General features: G+C 41.5%; 1 protein-coding gene across 1 annotated transcript in view; it reads right to left on the bottom strand.

The window, feature by feature from the left end:
• The window catches only part of Chrm2 (cholinergic receptor muscarinic 2), a 120,651-nt gene extending 106,534 nt beyond the window's left edge, over positions 1–14,117 (bottom strand). Inside the window, exons 1-2 of the mRNA XM_050148041.1 lie at positions 13,743–14,117; positions 13,359–13,506 (exon numbers count right to left, since the gene is read on the bottom strand). The gene's annotated coding sequence lies outside the window, so the exon portion shown is untranslated. The remainder of the gene's footprint in view (positions 1–13,358; positions 13,507–13,742) is intronic.
• Positions 14,118–21,178: the final 7,061 nt, after the last annotated feature.

Below are 21,178 nucleotides of genomic sequence, written 5' to 3'. Positions count from 1 at the left end.
TTTTGAAACCACTGATTAACTCATGTATTGCCAACAAAAATAGCACTTTGAAATCATGGGATGCTTGCTAAGCTATTGTGGAGAGGGAGACAGTAATAAGAAAGAGAATAAGAAGATCTAGTCAAATAAGGAAGTGAAACAACGGATTTTTATGGAGCAAGAGTTTCTTAGAGGGAGCTGATTCTAAGATTAAAATTCAAATAGCATCATATTTTATGAAGGCAGTTAGAGCAACAATAATTGCTAACATTGTTGATATTAATGATATTGATATCATTAATTGATAATGGGTTGGATTGATAATGGGTTGGAGGCAGGAGGTTCAGACTCTAAACTTGGTTCAAATACCACAGAAGATAAGTTATAGATCCACTACTGCTTCTTGGAAAAATATGTTTAACTGTGAAATAAACTTATCAGATTTGATTATAATGAACACTCCACTGATTTCCTGAATGTATGTAATTGGAGGAAAAAAGTAAGTTTTGACAAAAACACACGAAGCAGCTGTCTTTTACCACTAATTTACTCTGTCTGAAGCTTATCTGGCTCATAAGCCAAAGAAAGATGCTTGAATCTTCTCTTTCTGAGTTCCTAGTGTCTACTGAGGATCCCTACCAGCCAGCACAACACTTCTGCAGATACAGAAGGTTACAGAAAGACTGATACGGATAAATGTAAAGTTTCCCATTGTAGAGTGGAAGTGGGGATTTAAGTTTCTTCCCCTGTTGATATATGAAGATAGAGTGGAGGTCTGAAGGTCAGGTCATAGAAATTATCTGTAAAATGAACACAGTTTAATAAACAAAATATATTTATCAATCATTCATCAAATACAAGCACAAATAAATGAATACCCCAATTTTAACAGTAACAAATGGTTACATGATTAAGATTGCTGTTTGTTTTTTTTGCTCATATATCCATTAGATAAAGTCAAGTAAAAAGAAAAAAGTGATATTAAACCTATCCCTAGTTCTGTAGGGATATGTGTGCCATTTCAAATACATGTGGTGTTTAATGCAATATACAAATACTGAGAAGTTCTGTCCTGTTACAGGTTCATGTGTGTGAGATAGAATCTCGATTAAGCTTAAACAAATGATGCCATCATACACCTTCAAGAGCAGCCTAAGAAAACTTGTGCCAAAGCATGAATGGAGTGTTGTTTTACAAATGTGGGAAATGTATTCAGAAGGAATTCTTTTCCCAGTGGGAAGTTTTACAGAGTCTCCTATGTTATTTCAGTAGATAATTAGAGAAGCAGCAGATGTATACCTGGCTAGTAGGATACTTAGATCTTTTGGTAGACTAAAGTACAAAATCAACATTGGATAATATTTATTGAGTTTATCTCTGTGTTAAGATTAGAGATAGATACTAGATTCAATGCCAAGAGGAAGGAAAAAATAAAATGATATTTAAAAGAAAGGAAAAACATCACTTCTGCCTTTATACAGTAAATTTCTTCTAACAAAACCAGAAAATATCAGTGAAAAATTTCCTGTATGTATCTTGAATACAAATTCAAGGAGCATAAAGGGTATGGCACAGTGTGGTGCTAAAAGTCACATTAAAGTTAGTGGATATCATTAGTTCTTTGGTACAAAACCCACGTCCATTAGCTGGATTGAATACACCAAAGTATCAAATTACATCAACCTGCCTAAAGTCGGAGAATAAAGAAAAGGGCACAGTCCAGAGAAATGCTAAATGATCCCTTAGGACTCCTCTTGCTTCTGAACTAGCACTGGGGATACCAATCAGCCAAATTCAAATTCATGGTCTTTCAAGGGGTCATAAGTCTTTCAAAGCTGCAGCTTTCATTGAAGTGTTTAGCCTTTTTTATTGAACCGTGGCATTATCATGGCTGCTGAGTCTTGGGAAATCAGTTGATAAAAAGAAATAAAAAAGACATAGCTCTGTGATGCCCTTTCCTCCCTGCTCCTTAGCTAGACTCTAGGGGGCAGAAGAGCCACCCCAACCAGATAAACACATTTTTGTTTGAATTATTAATATCATCTCCTGTAAAATATAATAGTGGAGAAATAGTTAATAAAATCCAGACAGTGGTAAGAAACAGTGTCAGATTCTTTTTAAGCATTGAAATGGGTATAAGTTACTTACAGAAAGAGTAACAGAATTATAACATTTACACTATGAGATCTGCGGTTATTATTAGAAAGTTCCAGAATTAAAGAGTATAGAAATGAAAGATTAGGGAAAATCTAGCATAAGAATAAAATAATGTATTACTTATGGTGAGAGGAGAATATTTCTATAATGTTTAGCTAAAAAACATTATTGAAGGGACAAGGGGGACAGCTTTAAGTCCCAGAGAAACCCGGCATAGCAGAATCTTATTCAGGTCTGAAAACAAATGGCTACCTAATAGTGAAATGTGGTGGACGAAAAGGTGAACGCCTACTGCGAGGTAAAGGAAGCTATTGAAGGATCCCGCTGATTCAATGTTCTGGAAAAGGCAAAACTGTGGGGACAGAAAGAAGAGCAAATGAGTGATGATCAGCAGTCGGGAACAGAGTTTGGCAGATTTTCATAGGAATGGAAGCATTCTTCGTGATATTGTCTCACTGTGCATGCATCATTATCTGCATGTTCAAGTGCATACAATAAATACCACCAAGAAGGATGTCTAATGTAAGCGATAGACCCAGTCAGATGATAACGTTGTCACTCTCCAGAGTATGTTTGCTGTGTGGAGAACCCTTGGGCATATAGGGTTGGAAATCTGGGAGAACACTATGTATTTTTTCACTCTAGGTTCATGAACGCAAACTGTTTCAAAACATAATGTCATGCAAAAAAACCTAAAGCAGCAAGAAGAAGATTCTACACTGTAAGGAGAGAAGAACAATTTGAGTTTTAGATGACTGACTTGTTGAGTTTTGGTCACGTTTCAATTATACTAGAAAAATAAAGTAAGACCATGTAGATTTGGGATGAATAGTTATTGATAAATGTCGTTAAGTAAGTGTTTACTGCAAGCGAAAGAAATAAATCACGGCAAGTTAATAAAAAGAAACAAATGGGATCCTATCACCTGTAGAAAACCTAACCAGTATATAGTACAGGGATTTCACGGATTCTGAGGATTTAGGGAAACTGTCTCATGGATTTAGAGTCACCATCACTTGTTTCTGAAGCAAGTACCAAGGAGCGCCAATACAAAGGTGCAGGAGCGATATCTATTAAGAAATAGGGCAACGGGGGTGCCAATTGCGAAGTATAATCTAGATCTCATGTCTACAGAAATCATGGTACCACACCAACCCTGAAACCCTAATAAACCTCATATACTGTTGTAGAAGAAATCTACTAGCTGAGCATCGCAGAACAGAAAACAGATCCAAGAAGAAAGGACCATGGATACATTGTGATAAAGAAACTAAACAAGACATCAAAGGAGAGATGACTGACAACTTCTCTCTGTTATGGAAACAAGCTGTGAGATTTAACATAGACACTCCAACAATGGAAATATGGCATTTTATTTGTTTACATAAGAAAACTCACTAGAGAACAAATATGACCTCCTTTACTATTAAAAAATAAAATTAATTAAAATTAAAATCCCTTGCAGAGATAGAAGTTGAAGAATCTTCATGGGGAGCATTTAAAGAGAAATGCTGAGGCTGTGAGTTTCCTGCAGAATGTGTTATATAACCAACAAGCTGCAAGGGAAAGGGGAGCAATTATCACTTTAATTAATTAGGGCCCTGTTGGCAGTTCCTTGTGAAAGATAATCCTTGATTAGAGGTGTCAGTACGTAAAAATATTGACAGGTATGGAAATAGGAGAGTGTGAAATTTCAATTAATTGTACCAAAAACTAGCTAGTATTAACATTTGCCAATAGCCAGTAATGATTCTCAGGAGTCTTAGGGTGTATAAATAGTTAAGAATTAACAATGGATGCATAAACAAGGAGAGAATTTGTCTATTGATTATTTTTACTCCTCCCAACAATGAGTTCCTTTGGCCTTCTGTTTGTGTATATGCAATGCAGAAGTCAACATTAAATAAGAGCAATTGCTTAATAGTGAAAGACGATGGGAGTGGTTGTATGACATAGACAGAAATAAAGACTAGCATTATCACACTGCTTGATTTTACCACACACCGTTCATAAATAGCCGTGAACTATTTCATGCCTAAAGATTTCTATACCCAAAAGTTTTCTCAGAAATACCTCTCACCACTGTGCCTCAAGAGCTCCCGAGCGGTTTTTCATGCTCCACCACTTCCAGATAGGAGGTGGACAAATTGGCCTCCTCCAGGCTACTGGAAAAGACAGTGGTTCTGAATCTCACCTCACACTCACTCCCCTAAGGAGAGCTCCGTCTTTTCCATAAGTTAATTTCATGGGCGGTGATTGCAAGAGAGGTCTACCTGCATTTTTTTTTCTTCTCTTTCTCTTGGTCCCTGTTTTTATCAGGTGCCAAATTCTCGAATGGGATGGCCTCCTTTAAAAGGCTCCTGCTGCACAGCTGAGCAAAGCAAACAAGGCTTTGGAGTTCATGTTTTCTCTTAGATGTGGTGTTGATGAAAATAACCTCAGATTCAGACTTAAACCAAGTTGTTCAGTGTCAAAAAATTCCCAGTTCCTATTAAGTTTATAAAGAAAATGTAAGAAGCACATACTACAAAGGGTAGACCTGAGGCATAGGAACAATATACCCAAAGCAATGGCAGAAATTGTGGAGTTTTGTAGAAGTATGGCACAGAAATTCTCACTTCAGGTTTTGCTCTACTTTCTTTGGTATGGGGGAGCTGGTCATTATTGTTGTCACAGAGGAATGTCTCGCTCACAAATCAGAATCTTTCAATAGTATATAAGCACTTAGTCACAGAAAACAATCATGGTGATTTAAAAAGGAAACTGCACTGGGACTTCGTATCTACCCACTTGTGACTACAGGATTTAAGCCTTTGTCGTCCATGTCCCCCCTCCTTCAGTACCCTCAGGACTCAGTATACAGGAGAAGAGATCTATGCTACTAAGGTTTACATATGAATACATAGCTGCTAACTTCATTGACAGAGTTTGAGGGAAAAGTAAATCTGAGGACAATGCAAACAAGGGATCTATCTGGAAAGCATACTTTGGCCCCTTGAGGCTACTCTTTTTCTTCTTGATAAAATAAAACCAAATATTTCAGTCCAAAGAATTCATTTAGGGAACGAGAAAGAAATTTTACTTATTGCAAGTGGGTTGAGGCAGGCCTCTTCCCCTTGAAACAAAGTCAAGAAAGGTACAGAAATGTCATCTAGTTCATGAATTGTGCATACAATACATTTTATTACCGCTACAAATCAAATTATTCTATGCTTAGCATTTATGAAATGTAGAAAAAATAGTCTTCAGGTAATACTTTAGCTATCTAACTCACCCCTAGGAAAAAGACCCTGAGTAATTAATTAATCAGGAGATAAGAGGCCCACTTCTTCCTCTGATTTCTTTCTTTCTTTATTTTTTTGGTAAGGAAAAACGTATCTGCTTTGTTAAAACAGAGAAACCAGCTTCTTGACTAAGAGTGAATGATAGCATCAGGAACGATCATCTCTATGTCTGCCCCTTGGGATCATCACAGTGGGTGAGTATCTGTAACAGATAGATGTACACTGTTAACACTGAAGACAATTCCCTCACTCTTACTCATTCGTCCTTGCGAGGCTTGGAGAGAAAGAAGAGCGGTTGCTTGTTCATTTGTTTCCCAGTGACAACAAGGGGCCGTAAAGAGGGTAGCATGAGACAGCTTAGGTGGTCTGAGAAGCCATCGGTGAGAAGGGGAAGAAACTGAAACAAGGCTTACAAAGGGAACCAAGTACTCAGCCCTTCCCAGCCCAGAGCTAACTCTAAGGACATAGATACGGGGATGTAACTGAGCTGCGTGTAGGTAAACAGGTGTGCAGTAGACAGGCACCACCACCCACGGCTGTGATGACTTGCTGTTCCTCCCTTACACTGCTATCTGCTCAGGAAAAGGTTTCAGACAACGCTGACTGATCGCTCTGTTGGGATCTTGACAGGAGGCAAAACTTTCATATAGACACATTTCAGGGCTGAGTATTCTGTTTTTTTTTCTTTTCAGTTTTTGGTAATTTCTAAAGTACCCTTTTACTATAAATTAAATTGTGCTTCACTCTTGTTCACCAGGTGCCTGTTAAAGATCTATGTTCCCGGGAGTGTTGCCTGCTTGCTCATAATCCCTTCAACAAGAACGGAGTATACTAGGCATTCAACCTATGGATTACTCTCTCCAAAAAGCCATAGGAGAGAGTGGGGATTTAGCCATTCTCGGAATCCTGTCATTCAAAGCCCCAACTATGCATGCTGACTACTGGAAACTTCTGTGTCTGTGTGCATAGAGGTCACCACCCAAGGGCAAACGTCTTAGCTTCCAAAACAGATGTCCTGCCTTCCTGAGCCCAAATAAAACAGAACACCACTCCCATCACACTTCAAATATCCATTTTCATTTATCTTAAACATACAGATACAGTTGCACTATTGTTCCATATACTAGACATCTGAACCTAAACTAGTGTGTAGCCTAGGGAGATTTTTATACAATAAAATAGAAAGGAACTATGAATATTCATGAAGTTATAAACATCTATGCAAAATTTTTGTTAGAAAGTCAGTTAGCTATTTAAAAAAATCCTGTCTCATCACTTCTCAGCCTTTTGCCTAAGATTAAGTATAAAAATCAAAGCTTCTTATTACTAATATATTATAAATCCATGCTTTTCATCACTAATAAATATGTCCACTGTTCTTCTATTTTTCTTAATTTGAAATTTTGAGATCTAATTCTTGTTTTATGGTAAGTACCAGATTAAATTAGCTAAATTTGGAAGTACCTCCACTTTGTAAATAATTTAGTTCAATATCCAAAAAAATCACTTATGCAGATCCATGGATTGCTTTAAAATAATAACACATGATTTTCTCCTCTAAAACATATGATTATGAATACAAAACATCAAACAATGACATATCATTATTATATTGGTTCTGAATATAAATAAAAAAAACTGGTTACTTGTCACTGTTTATTGCAATAAAAATAATACCAGTGATAAATGAAAGGGAATAAAGAGGAGAGGAAGAAAGAAATGAAGAGAAAGAACATTATGACTAATATTTATTTAGCATTTACTCTGATTGGGTCAGGATACTAAGCTGCTGTGTGTTCTGTCTCTGCAGACTAGAGGTGAAGAAATGGCAAGCAAACATGCAGCTGAGGAAAAGCTATTGTCAGTGATGGAAGAAATCATTGTATCAGTGATAAAGGACTCACTGTATCAACGATGGAGGACTCACTGTATCAGCGATGGAGGACTCACTGTGTCAGTGATGGAGGACTCACTGTGTCAGTGATGGAGGACTCACTGTATCAGCGATGGAGGACTCACTGTATCAGTGATAAAGGACTCACTGTATCAGTGATGGAGGACTCACTGTGTCAGTGATGGAGGACTCACTGTATCAGTGATGGAGGACTCACTGTGTCAGTGATGAAGAACACACTGTATCACTGATGAAAGACAGAGAATGACTTGTTGTGATTTGCATTATAAAAAGGGCACACTGACAGTGAGAAGAGGAGATTGGAGAATGGAAGACCAGTTCAAAACATCATGACAAACGTCTGAAAATCCTCTGCCAATGGAGATTTGGGGAGAGGTTCTGGAGAAGTACCAGAGAGCACACTGGTTTGTCTTGCAACTAAAGTAGAAGCTGAGGAATTGGAGTAAGAAAGAAGGAAAACATGCCCTCAGCGTATCAGTTTGTTGGGTCATGTGCGACTAATAAAAATGTGCTCTTTGTAGAGTAAGAGTAACATTTCCAGCGAGAAACTCCCCACGCTAAAGACATAAGACTTCCCATTTTTACATCCAAAGACCAAAGCATGCAGAATAATCTACTAGATTCTCCTCTAAAAATACTTGCGTGCAAGCTCTCAGTCTCCCATAAGAAGAGTTCACAGTTATCTTAAGCATACAAGGGTACAGTAGGTCTACCTCCTTTAACCGGAACTTTCTAAAACTCCACATTGTAAAAAGCATTTAACATACTTAAAAAACAAGAAGTGTTATTAAAATAGCATTGTTTAAACTATACTAATTAAACCTTATTATACCTATGCCTGTTTTCAGGTTGAGATTAAAGTGCCTCCTAAGCTTTAAACAATGAGCTACTCATAAACAAATCAATGCGCTTCCCGCCTTTGAACACCAGAGGGCATCATTAGGCATAGTCAGCTGGGCTAGAGGGAGAAGGTTTGGGGAGAAAGAACTCCACTACTAATGACAGAAACCGATTCTTATAGTATACCCTTGTCTACCATGAAACATTACCATGGTAACAGCAGCAGCTAAAATGATTGTATATTTAGGTCATAGTATAAAAGGAACTTGGGCATGTGGGAAAAAGAAAATGAAGTAAGACAAGAATAGATAGTATAGAAGCTACAAGCCTTCGCCTCTTCCTCCTCCCCAGCTGATAGCAGCTCACAAAGCCACATTTCCTTGCAAAATAGAGGTCAACAATAAAGTCTGAATGAAATTAAAAGAAACCATTGAAACTTAGAACCTGAGTGAGGTAGTAGAGAACAATCCATTCACCATAATCCAGGAAGAGACAGCTAGAAGGGATGGTGACTTATGAACTTTGTCGTGAAGTACTTAGATGTTACTTAGATGTTTCACTTTGGGGGATTCTCTTTATCTGCCTGTCATGAGTTCAACTGGAAGCCATTAGAACTCTATTTTGTTCTTTTGCTTTTTAGCTGAGAGGTGAATGTGGAACCTGGCAAGATGCCTGGTAATCTTTATGCCCTTGCTTTCTTCCACCAGGAATAATAACTAACTAAGTAGAATAAGCATGTCATGCCAACTAAGAATCTAGTTGGCACGGATTCTTTTTTGCTGGGATATAGGGGACCTAATCAGAAAAGGCAGAGTTGAATTAAATGGATGGAGGGAACATAATTGCAAACTTGATATCACAATGCCGTTTCCCCGAACACAGGCAAACCACAGGACATGCCTCTGTACATAGTCAGTTGGTACAGTATCAGAATGATAACACAAGAGTACAACTGGCTGCATTGGCATCTTGGGGTTGCAACATACTAGCTTTTTTAATTTTGGATCATCACTGGGTCTCTGTGATTATGGGTTTCCATTACTGCAAAAATCAAGATATATAGCACCTATGTTTTAAAATTTTTGCAGTGAGAAAATGGACTCATATATTTACTCATTCAAAAAAGATTTATTAAGCTCCTGGTATGAGCTTGACACTATTTAAAATTGTAAGGATTTGTAGCAAAACCGATAATATAATGCATGTAAGCTGCTTAGGAAAGTAGCCAGGGATTTAGCCAAAGGTTTGAAAGTGCCTAAGGAAAGATGACCTGCTTCCCATGATTGACACCCCTTTCCTCCCCACTCTCTGTCTCCAAAACACACACACAGAGGACCATGCAGGCATATATGATGTACATATTATCACACAAGAAGACAACTGGGCAGAACTTAGGACGTGCAGACAGTACGCTTGCCTACTGGCCTCTAATAAAAGGGGTTGGAACATCTGCTCAGTGAGCCTAAGGAAACAGAGTGGGAACAAATGATAAAGATGGTGTTAATAGCCACAAGGGGCATATTAACAGGGTTTAAGGCATATGAGTCCTTGAGGGAATACAGCATGAACATCCAAAATAATGTCTCAGAGCAAGAAATTGTTGTGAAGAAAACCAGTCCTTCGAGGGAACTCTGTTGTTTGTCAGTCTTCATCTTACCAAATGAAAGAGGTAAAAGACATGCTAAAATCAGATGGAGAAAGGTCTCTGGGTACTTAGGTAGATACTTGGGAACATTGTTTCACATAGTGAGGTACCAAGATCATGTCAGGAATGGATGCTGAACCACGTTCTACTAAGGTCATGTTCGGAGGTCCCTGCCCTTATGTTTCCTTTTTCTAAATTCTCTTATTCTTCTACACCTTCTTCTACTTGATTCATTACTGTGGGCCTGGGAGACACACACCTTCTCATCAGACAGCTTGCTCTGCATTGACCCCTGAGCAGACACACCTTCCATTTTCTTCTGCCAAACAGCAGGCTAGCCACTTCTAAAGATGCTGAAGCCCTCCACCACCCTTGGCCCTGAGGGCAGGCTACTCTAGATAAGATTCGGGAAACCATCCTCTCAGAATAAGAATGTGTCCCATGCCTGACTGAGGCAGTGGGGTGGGGGGGTGCTGTTTGGGAAAAGAGTAATATAAAGTCATTTTTAGAGAAACTTGTTTTTTTTTTTTTTTTAAAAAAAAGAAAACAGTTTATCCCCCTACACACACAAATTGGTTGCCCATGGGAGTTCATTGCAGGAAGGTTTTTAAGTATATTTTAACTGTTAATCTCTTCCACGGCTACCTCTGAAGTCATTTGAGAGTTTCAAACATGTTTTCTGGGTTCTCATGCACTTGAACTATGATCGGGATATTGCAATCCACTTATTTTCTTCCTCCAGTTCCCCTCCAGGCAGCCTCAGGCACACTTACATAAGCACACATCATTTCTCCTTTTACAGGATGACAAAACATCTGGCAGACGGCCTTCTCCTTCTTTTGGGTCCGACACCTCAACTTTCCTCTATAGTGGACACTCCACTCTATTCACCGAACTCCCAAGCAATAGACAAACTTGGGCAGAGGGCCCCAGCCTTTAAGGAGTCTATTTTGTATTTTTGAATGTATTTGCCAATATTATATCATCTCAGAAAGTCTAGAGAATGGATGAAAAGTGATTTGTCAATTGCATTGCCAAATCCTCAACACAGCATGACAATCAGAACTCCTCTGGCTTTCATGTGACTTCCTCAGTCTTTTTCCTAAGGCAAGGCTGCAACATTGTTGGCACAAAGTTCTTCCATTCATTTGACCACAGTCTCAAATTGCAACCCAATACAGTTTTCAGAATGGAACTGTGCATTGGCTAAATCGACTGGTCATCTTTACAACCATTAGTGTCTTTGCAATATTCTTCAAGACGACCCAGGGGCTGTGAAGGGTTTCTCTGTTAAGTGGATCAACCTCCCCGTTATTGCTCAGCAACGAAAACATGAACATCCATCCACCCGTATGCTTATCAAGGCAGCTTATGCTTATGCACGTAATTGCAGAAAACGTTATGAAAGCCTTTGCCCCACCACCCAGAGTCGGTTAACCTGGAGTTTAGGAGCTCAGTGATGCTTAGAGGGAAGACTGATGCTTACAGGAATGGACCAGTTGCAAGGAAGAGAATGACAGGACAGGGCAGACCTACTCTGGCACTCTGCTATTTGACTATTCTGCGCAGGTTGGAGAAAAAAAACCTGCAATTAGTTGGTCTGGAGCAAGGAACCCAGTGTTGGAACAGGAAAACTGCCTCTGAGTACACCTCAGAAGCACTTACCTTTTCAACTACCCCAGCACAGCCTCCCTACTACACACACACACACACACACACACACACACACACACACACACACACATCAAATTGCCAAGATCTGTCTGATTGCCCTAGGGTTTCTCCAGGGAGTGGCCACAACTTGGTTACTTAGCTGGACCAAGACATAAGCCTCAGCAAAGATGGCCAAGGCTGCAGATACTGGGGGAATGCCCAACGGTGGCTGGGCATTGGAGCTCTAAAACCTGCATGGCTGAGCATTGGAATGTGGGTTTGTGTCGCGCTGGCTGCTTGTGACTGGAGGGACTGAACACCATAAGATTTCCGTATACCCACCGCCACCCAGCTAAAAGAAAGAGCAAGGAAAGCAAAACTAGACAAAAAGAAAAGAAGTAGAGAGGAACGTAAGGTCAGCGTGGGAGATTGCGAACCTCGAGCATAGGAGCGAGGAGAAAAGATTTAACCGGCTCCCTTCGTCCCTACCCCCATCCCCACGGGAAGATTTGGAGCAGTAAGGTTGTAGGAACAGACGCATAGGGACCGTGAAGTGACACAAGGACAAGAGAGGGCAGCCTGGGTGATGTGTCAGCGGGCATTTCTACTTGCCTTAAGCGTTTACTTCCATTTCTCTCCCCTCCTCCTGCCTCTTGGCAGCGAGGGCTTCTCTCCGCGGGTATATGCACACAAGCTCCTGAGTCTGCATCACAGAAAGGGGCTGAAAGACCGGTCGACCCTCTCTTGGACTATTTTGTGGCTCTAAAGAGACTCCAGGGAGCAGAAGGACAGAGATAGAAAGGGGGAAGGCATGTGATGTCTATGTCGGAGGACAGGGGCAGACTGTGCCCCCTCACCCCCATAGGTGTCGACAATTTGGGCGAATTCTTACCCTTGGAACGCTCTGCAAAGCTAGCCTCCCTTCCTACTCAGCTAGTGACACTCCAGGGACATGGAAGGGTGGAGCACACAGGTGGAATTCCCGTGTTTTATGTCTGCAACTGGGTTTGGACCACACCTCACAGGCTCCCAGAGCCACAAGTTAGTGGTGATAGCCCAGCTCTGCAGGTGCGAACAGTAAAGGTCATTTGCGGCACAATGTCCCCCTATCTACGCCCTGCAGAGTGGTCCAGTACCCACCATGAGTTGAGTGGCCCAGGTCCCTCAGAATCTGAGACCCCAACAGCTCTGAACTGGGGCTCCTTTCCTCAGTCACAGTGGACAATCAACCTTGTGCGGAGGAGAACTGGCTTGCAGAGGACTCCCCGATCCCTTCTGGACCCTTCCCTAAAACCTTATTCTCCCTGCCCTTTGGCCAAGGTCCGTGGATCGCCCGCAGCCGCAAACCTGTCTCTCTCATGCGAAGGCTCTCTCCCAAGGCGGAGTCAGAGGACAGTGTGGAGTGGGAACCCGAGCGGCCTCCACCCTAAACGCAGTGCGCTCTAGGGACACAGAGCTAAGGGGACTGAGTGGCCAGAGAGGCTGAGCTCTCTTTGCCTTCCCCAAAGCAGCTTCTTGGGGAGGGCGGTCGGATGAAGAGGAGAAGGGTCTGATGTCAAACTCAAAGACCCAGGCATGCTAAGGTAGCGCCGCTCACAGGCAGTTTTCGTCACATTCCCCTGGACTTGGCGACCTCAAAGGTTCCCCTGTCCTAGCTGCGCCCCCCTTTCAGACCCGCCAAGGTACGTGTCCCCTCCTGCAAGCCCCAGATGCTAAAGTTTCCTTTAGAAAACCGGCACGGGAACCGTGTTTGCGGGGACCACCAAACAATTCCTCCAGACCCAGCCCCTCTGCAGCCAGAGTCGGGTGATAGGGAGAAACTTCAAGGTACCAGGGCCCTTGGTGTGAGCAATCAAAGAACCCGGCGGTGTGGTATTGTCTTTACCTGTAGCTGACTTAGTCCTCCGAGGCTGCGATCTGGTGGAGTCTGGCCGGAGCGAGGAGCCTTTGGCGGGCTCAAGTTGGACCCGCTCCGGCGCGAGCTGCACAGCTTAGAGTCCGCAGCTGGCCACACGCTCTCCTTCTCCCTGGATCTTGCAAGAGAAAAGCGAAAGATTAGTTGTCACCGCGGCACTTAGACGGGTGGGACGAGGGAAACGGGGTGACTGCAGACCCCCAGGCTCCCGGATAGCTGTGGGGCACCTCAAATCGGTCCTGCAGCTTGGCCAGACTGGGACCCAATGGGCTGTTCAGACTGGAGTTAATTTGCCTCTGCGCGCCACCTTGAACATCACACCCCCTTAAAGACAGATAAATAAGACTTTCAAACCTGGCTTTCAGGGAGATGACTGTGGACACCGAAACAGAAAGGAGACCTGGATATGGCGAAGAGCTGGGCGGGCTTCATTTCTTCACCCGAGTGTCGGGGAAGTAGTAATTAGTCTGTGAGCTGCGCTCTTCCACTTCTCCCAGCGCCTCTGGCGATTTCCTAGTAGGATCTGAGACTTCAGGGCTCTGGCCAAGCCCGCAGGCTGTCTTGTGCGTGTGTGCGAGCAAGTAAGTGTGTGTGTGTGTGCGCGCGCGCGCGTGTGCGTGTGTGTGTGTGTGTGTGCTCCCGCGTGCCTCCTCCCCAGAACGGGTCTCTGCGCCCTCACCCGCCGTGTGTAGCAAGAGAGCAAGAGTGGTGTCTCTATTTGTGCGTTTGTGTTCGATTAGCTGCGATGGGCGGACAGTTTCTGGAGAGAACATTTACAATTTTCTTTCGATCTGACAGGATTAGTTGCCGTTGAAGGGGCTCCTCCAATGAAATCTTCTCTGCGCTCTGATTTGGCGGTTCTTGCGAGCAAATATGACAGCTTTCTCTCCCAGCTCCTTTCTGCATCTCTCCATGTCCGTGTCCCCAGAGCCCAGCTCTCCGTCTGCATTTTCTACACCACAACCTTTGCAATCACCACCAGCACCCCTAGGTCCCATGCCAGCAAGTGCCCGGTTGCTACAAAGGTGACAGGGCACGTTGGGAAGAAGGCTTGTTGATTGCAGAAGACACAATCCCCGTGTGTTTCCAGGTGGGGAATTGCTAGAACAAACGCAGCATACTTTACAGTCAGGGCCAACTGTTCAGCTTGCTTATTTCTTTGATGTTGAGTAATGTTTTAGGGAGAAATAGGTATTTATTTATCTGTCGTTACTTTTTGTTATTTTACAAATAAGCCCTGTGCCTATGTTTTCTACCTATTAATGGGCAGTAGTAGGCTACAGAGTGCTCGTGAAGCTTATAACTGGGGGGGGGGGGGGGGATATATGTCTCTGAGGAAAATAAAAGATATGAACTTCCTGTGTTTAGAGCATGAACTAATTTTTGTTTTACTTTATTTTAATTACTTAATTAATTTATTTTAATTCCTTCCAAAGATTTACCCAAGATTTTAAAGTACGAACCCTGTTTGATGCATAGTGAAGGACAATATTTACTTGTGATAGTGTAGACTGCATATGATGGCATGAATATGTGTTACATAAATATGATCTTACATGATTTCCAAATAGAATTAAAGAAGAAACAGCTGAGACCTTAAACTAGATGACAAAGAATGGGACACGTTTGCTTTGTGATAACTGCGGCAGAGAAATTGCTATTTAATATGCCCAGTGAAATGCAGCTCAGATTTTGTTGCCCTGGCCTTTGTGGGGTGTTAAAGGGCACGCAGAATAAGGAAGCCACAGTTCCTTTTCGAAGTTTTTCATCCTTGAGAAGAAACATGAACATGGAGCTCTTATACACAGGTTCCCCATTAAGACCATGAATTATACTCTAATACAAATTCACTGATAAATGAAAATCCTATTGCTGCGTCTGAGCAGGCCCTGACACAAATTCAATTTGGCTTGATCAAAGCTACCCTGGAATAAAGAACGGTAATGCTATGTCTCTGCCCTCCGTGTCCATACAGGCATGCCACCAAGAGTCTTGTTTGAGAAAGGCAATTCGGTTCAACTTTGGCCCCAACATCCACCAGCATTGGGTTTCTGGCAGTAAATATCTGAATTTGTTCATTATTTTCTCTGTTGGGAACTCTTGAAAATCAGTTCACAATCATTCTGTCTGCCATTACCTCTAAAAAGGCTTCAGAAAGCCACATTGTCATAATGTACCTGAGGCTTTTTTGAATAGATATGTGTGCATGCTTGCACACACACACACACACACACACACACACACACTAAAGCTGGGGAAAAAAAGGAATGATACAGTCCTGGGAAGCAACAGAAAAGAAAATCCAGGCATTTGTTCATTAGTACTCTGGTTCTGACTTTGTTTCCTATCATGCATGCTTTCTTCCTAATAGGATTCTACCTATTCCAAGAAGGGACGACAATAGCCAGCAAAGGTTCACAAACACATCTGGCTTTTGTGAGGAGCTGCAGACAGAAACTGTACTTTCAGTAAGCAAATATCAATGGTGCCCATTTTCTTCTCTAAAGTCATTACTGTGAACAACTTTATCATGTTTACTTGTATCTCTGCCTCTCACTGTGTGGTGTGGAGAAATTATTTAACTACCCGGAAAGTCAACTTTTTAGACTGTAAAATGGGTTGAGCAGTATCTTCTAGATTTGTTACATAGAACAGCAGAATCAATCAGTGCAGAGTCCTCAGCAGAATTGTTGGCACCTGACAAATTGGCTATGACTGCAAGGTGGCAGTCAAGATTTAAGGATTCTGATTGCTGGGTCATGCCTGTGACCTCTTTGAGAATGTTTATCAGGGAGCATTGCCAGCAGAGCCAATGAACCTACTCACCAGAGAGAGGCAAGATGCATCTTAAACATAATCCATCCCCACACTGGCCCCAAGGTCCTTATCCCCCCACCCCTTCTAGTTTCTTCTTGTACAGGAAATGATCATGTGTCTTCTGAGGATTTTACTTTCATCTCTTAAGCAAGTTCACTTTTTGAGATAAAAGAGTGTTCTTTCACCCCAGGAATATAGCACTTGCATTTATTAGTAACTCTTGGTGTGGAACATTTTCAAAAGTGCTTCTTAAAGACTTTGTGGAATGCATCTGTGGGTTTTCCTTTATCTGCATGCCTATTTTCCACCTCATAGCACTCTAATAAATTAGTAATTTCCACTTGTGAAGTCAAACTTCATTACCTACCTCCTTCTAACCATAGCTTTACACGTGCAGTGAAGAGTGCCGGTGCCCGGAGGGTATGACTTTGAATCTTTGAGAAAGTTCACTTTTGAATAAGACTATAAATAAGGTCACCAGTAAGAGAAGAAGAAGAGATCTGATTGGGTCTCACTCCTGGGGATGTGGTTCACATTTTACCGCACCAGGTTGATTTCAGTGCAAGTGTAACTGGGCTTCAATAATCAGATGCACAAATCGGCCCTCTCTCACTGTAAGTGGATTAAGAGGATGAGGAGTTGAGCTCTGGTGGTGGTTTCCCACCTGGTATGGCAGCCCTACTTTTTGCCCCTTCCCACTTTTTCTATTTTCAGTGATCTGAGAAAATACAGGGGAAGGCTTTGCTTATGGCAGGAAAACGAACCAGAATAGATTCTGTTTCCCTCAGTCTCCCACTCACAAAAGTGTTCCAAGAGGTGAACAGGGACCATGAGGCTTAGCAACTGAAGGTTCAGGAAAAGCAGCTCGATTCCTGGGACACATACCCGAGGAGCTTTTCTCTATCATGATTCAGTTTGGAATATAACGTTCGTGGGTTCAAAGTGAGTCTTTCAGTGACAGCTACCACTTGAAATGGGCTTTTCATTAGCTCTGTTGTTTTAAGATCTTAATAACAGTCCTACAATAGGCATGCCATTCTTCCTAGAGTTATTTATTTTTCCTACAAACCCTCCCAGAGAGTAATTTAAAGCTTCTATTCTTCAGCTAGCAAAGATGATGTCCTTTTCTCACAGAAAAAAATCCCAAGCCTTTCTTTTGCATATCCCACAACAAGAAGTTTTCAAACACAAACGGGACTGATTCTGAGCGACAACGTTTAGCGACAGTCTGACAAACAATGCCCCTGCTATTTTTTTCTCTTCCTTTTCCTTGAAGTTTGGCATCACAGATGTTTTAAACTCACTCTGTCTTAGCCTTGAAAGTGTTATCCAAAGCCTGAAAACATTTACTGCTGCTGAGTCTAAAATATTTAAAATACCGAGCTCTGTTACAAACAGGGAATATTAAGAAGGAGGAAACGGCGGGGGGAGGAGGGGCACCATGACTGCAAAATGCTAAGCAGCTGCTGAGAAGTCAGCGGTTAGGTCCGCAGATGGAAACACACAGGTGTGATGCATGGTTGCTTAGAGGAGCGTTTAGTCTGTACGCACTCTTTCACCAGGGCGGCAAAGCTGAAGACCCACTTAGAGAGGGGAGCCCCTAACGCAGGAACTGAGGTGTGCCAACTGCATCCGTTTCCAAGTATAATTTTGACACACAATTTAACTTTCTTTTTCTGAAGTCTAAGTTGGATGCTGGAATTTCAGGTGGAGATAAGATTCCAGAGAGTTCAAAGGGAGCATGCTCTTGGCGCTGCACACAAGGCTCCCCAATGATTTGAATCAGTAACTCCGAAGAAGGAAGAGTCTTCCTCCAGGGATGCTTAACACCAAGGTAGTCTATAGGGAAACCTGCTTTCCATAGAATTTTGGGCCAACTAATAAGAGATCCATATATTTCCTCAGATCAAATAATAGACTAGTTTCCTGAGCAAGCAATGGGAAAATTGGAGATGCTGCGCCAAGATAAAGAAACCCATTTGGGGACCATAGCAGCACCCCAAAACTTCCTCACTAAACTTGATTCACCCTGTATTCCTCCAGAGTGACTGAGATAGCTATCGTGCAGAAAAGAGCGTTTTTGCAAAAGACTCATTTTAGTATGGCTAGTAGTAAGATAACCGTATGCGGATCTGCTCTTTCTCCTGGTAGGATACCCGAGGAAGCAATCGCATAAGCAAGGCCTGATTTACTGTGGCAAAAAAGATACAAGCTGAACATGTCCTTTCTTCCTCATTTATTCCACAAGGTGGCTGAATTTGTGGCTTAAGGACAGCATTTATAGGAGTTCTCAAGGGCAGTATCCTATAAATCCCCAGAGAGGCAAATGAAGCAGCCCTAGGTACAATGTGTGTGCTCCATCTCTATGAGTTCTTCCTTCATTGACAAACATGACCTTATAAAGAAAGCTAATTTTAAACGGATGCTGACTAAACATGTATTGGTAATCATTGGATGTCTTTAGTGAGTCTTCAATGATTACCACTCAACACCTACCCTGAGAACTCCATAGCAGACACAATGTTCTGTTGTGTTATTGATGCCAGATATGGGGCACGCAGTGTCTATGGCTTGGTGGAAAAACCTTTCTTATTGAACAGATCTCAAGCAAACAGGGCTACCCTGATTATGCTTTGCTCCAACAGTGCTGCGCAGTGCCATGAGCTGCTCTGAGCATTGATGGAATCTCCACGAAAACTGCATTTAAGGTATTGGCAGTAGTTCAACAAAATAATAAAAGACATTCCTTATTTTCTTAAATATCCATTATATGAAATAGCCAAGAGCTTTTAGATCCAACTTAAGGGAAAAATGAAAACATTTCTCTTATGAACCATAGATAAAATATTTGATGTAGGACATGAAGGATTAAGAAAGGAGCCATGCTGTTTGTGTACATCAGGAAGCTGATACTAGGAGTGACATCTAGCTGACTTATACTGTATTATGATTTGGAAGACAAGTGTGGTCTTATGGGTGATGAAAGAATGTTTAAATATTCCAGTTAGTCACCAGGGAAGTAACCACTGCTAGTGACATTGTCAGTGTTTGTGAAGTAGAGTCTAGGGCCCATGTATTCTAGCAGTCGGGGAGGCACACAAAACCCCACTTTTGAGTATTGTGATCTAGTTTCCAGTGATGCCGTAGTGATGAAGTCAAGGTAGGAAGGTGTTTCTGCAGACTCTTCACCCAAGGTGACATGCTTTAGACTGTCTGTCTTGTCTCCTCTATATGACTCTTGTTTATTAACTTTTATAATTTTGTGTTTTATAAATAATAAGCTGACTGCATATTTAGAAATGAATGTTTCTGGCACATGATTATTTCTGTAATTTCTTGAGAAAAAAGACACTTAACTATGACTGTTGTAGTTGTTCTAATTATACAGCGGCAGTGAGGATGGGGGAAAGATCACTAAGAACTGGAGTCCTCGTTCACAGAACCAACTAAAAAACCAGAAGTCTGCCTTGAACCGTGATTCATACCCTCACTTTGTTTGACCATCTCTGAGATTTTCTATATGGTTTCTATGAATCTTATCCTAGAGCAGACCAGCAATATTACATGAGAGAATGAGAAAGGACAAGGACTGCAAACGTGAAGGTTCTAAGAACAATGGTCCTGGGGAGACAGTTCTATGCCATTATGCCAATATCAGTGTCTGCTGGACAGGGTCAGAGAGGAACTAGGGAAGGAAGACAACTAAGAAGTAGGCTTGCTTAAACTGCACCTCTCCTTTTTAAATTCACATTTCTTCCATTCAGCTGTTTTTTATTTCCTAATTAAAAATAACAATTGGAGCCGGGTGGCGGTGGCGCACGCCTTTAATCTCAGCACTCGGGAGGCAGAGGCAGGCGGATCTCTGTGAGTTCGAGGCCAGCCTAGTTCCGGGATGGGCACCAAAGCTACAGAGAAACCCTGTAGAGAAAAACCAAAATAAATAAATAAATAAATAAATAAATAAATAAATATAACAATTGGGAGACTATCAAGAACTACATGGCTGGAGAGAAGGAAATTATATTTAGGCAGAAAATTAATTCTGTTTCCCAAGTTATACCAGTAAATACTGTGTCTCACTCCCTTTCTTTACTTTTATGGACTCAGTTGCTCTTGGTCTAAGCTATGAACTCTAGGTACCCCTTATTTTTGGGCAACATCAACAAGGAAGAATAAAATTTTTACTCTGAGGCAGAGAGCTGTCTTAGATCTTGTCACAGAAAGTCACTAATACTTGCTTTTCCCTGGGTTCTAAAAATATGAACAATGACCACCACTTTTAAACAAATTGAGCCATTTAAAAACACAGCTGATGCTAAAACAGTATAAACTAAGACACAATAATCTATGTATTTATCAAACAAACCCAGTTTCTCTTTCTCATCCCTTCTGGGGATATCTGGAAATAGTGGTTTTCCAGACCACTATTGGTTTCTAAGTATTATCTCATGTCCAATTATTCAATATTTTTCATTTCTAGGAGATATTGTATAGTCACCAGGCAATGTTGACCATAAGTTTTGACACTGTAGTTATTATCGGCAGTGAGATTTTCCCTTCTTAGATTGTTACTGGACAGTCTTTTGGCCTTAGTTGGGTCTTTAATTTTTTAGAGTGTTGTCACTATAGGTAGGCTGTAAGTACAGTGAGCTCTTTCTTCATTGGCCAAGTCAGTTTCGTCTATGTACATTGAGTTCCAACTCTGTGTGAAATGTTGACAACTTGACAATTGTAGGAGACATTTCTTAAAATCCCACTAGAAAACATGATGATTCTCATGGAAGACTTCGAAATTCATGCTAAGTTAGAAGTGGTACTTGCTATTGACTTTCATTTGGGCCTATAAACTACTATACATATTAACATAAATGTAAGTTTTCAAAGTTTTGTTTATTTTACTTTATGCTTAATGCTATTTTGCACCATGTATGCCTGTGCACCATGTGCATGCAACGCCTCCTAAAGCCAGAAGA

Source organism: Alexandromys fortis, unplaced genomic scaffold, assembly GCF_014885135.2.
Source record: "Alexandromys fortis isolate MF-2015 unplaced genomic scaffold, M_Fortis_MF-2015_v1.1 scaffold_57, whole genome shotgun sequence".
Taxonomy (NCBI): Eukaryota; Metazoa; Chordata; class Mammalia; order Rodentia; family Cricetidae; genus Alexandromys; species Alexandromys fortis.
This window is presented reverse-complemented; position numbering and strand designations above follow the sequence as displayed.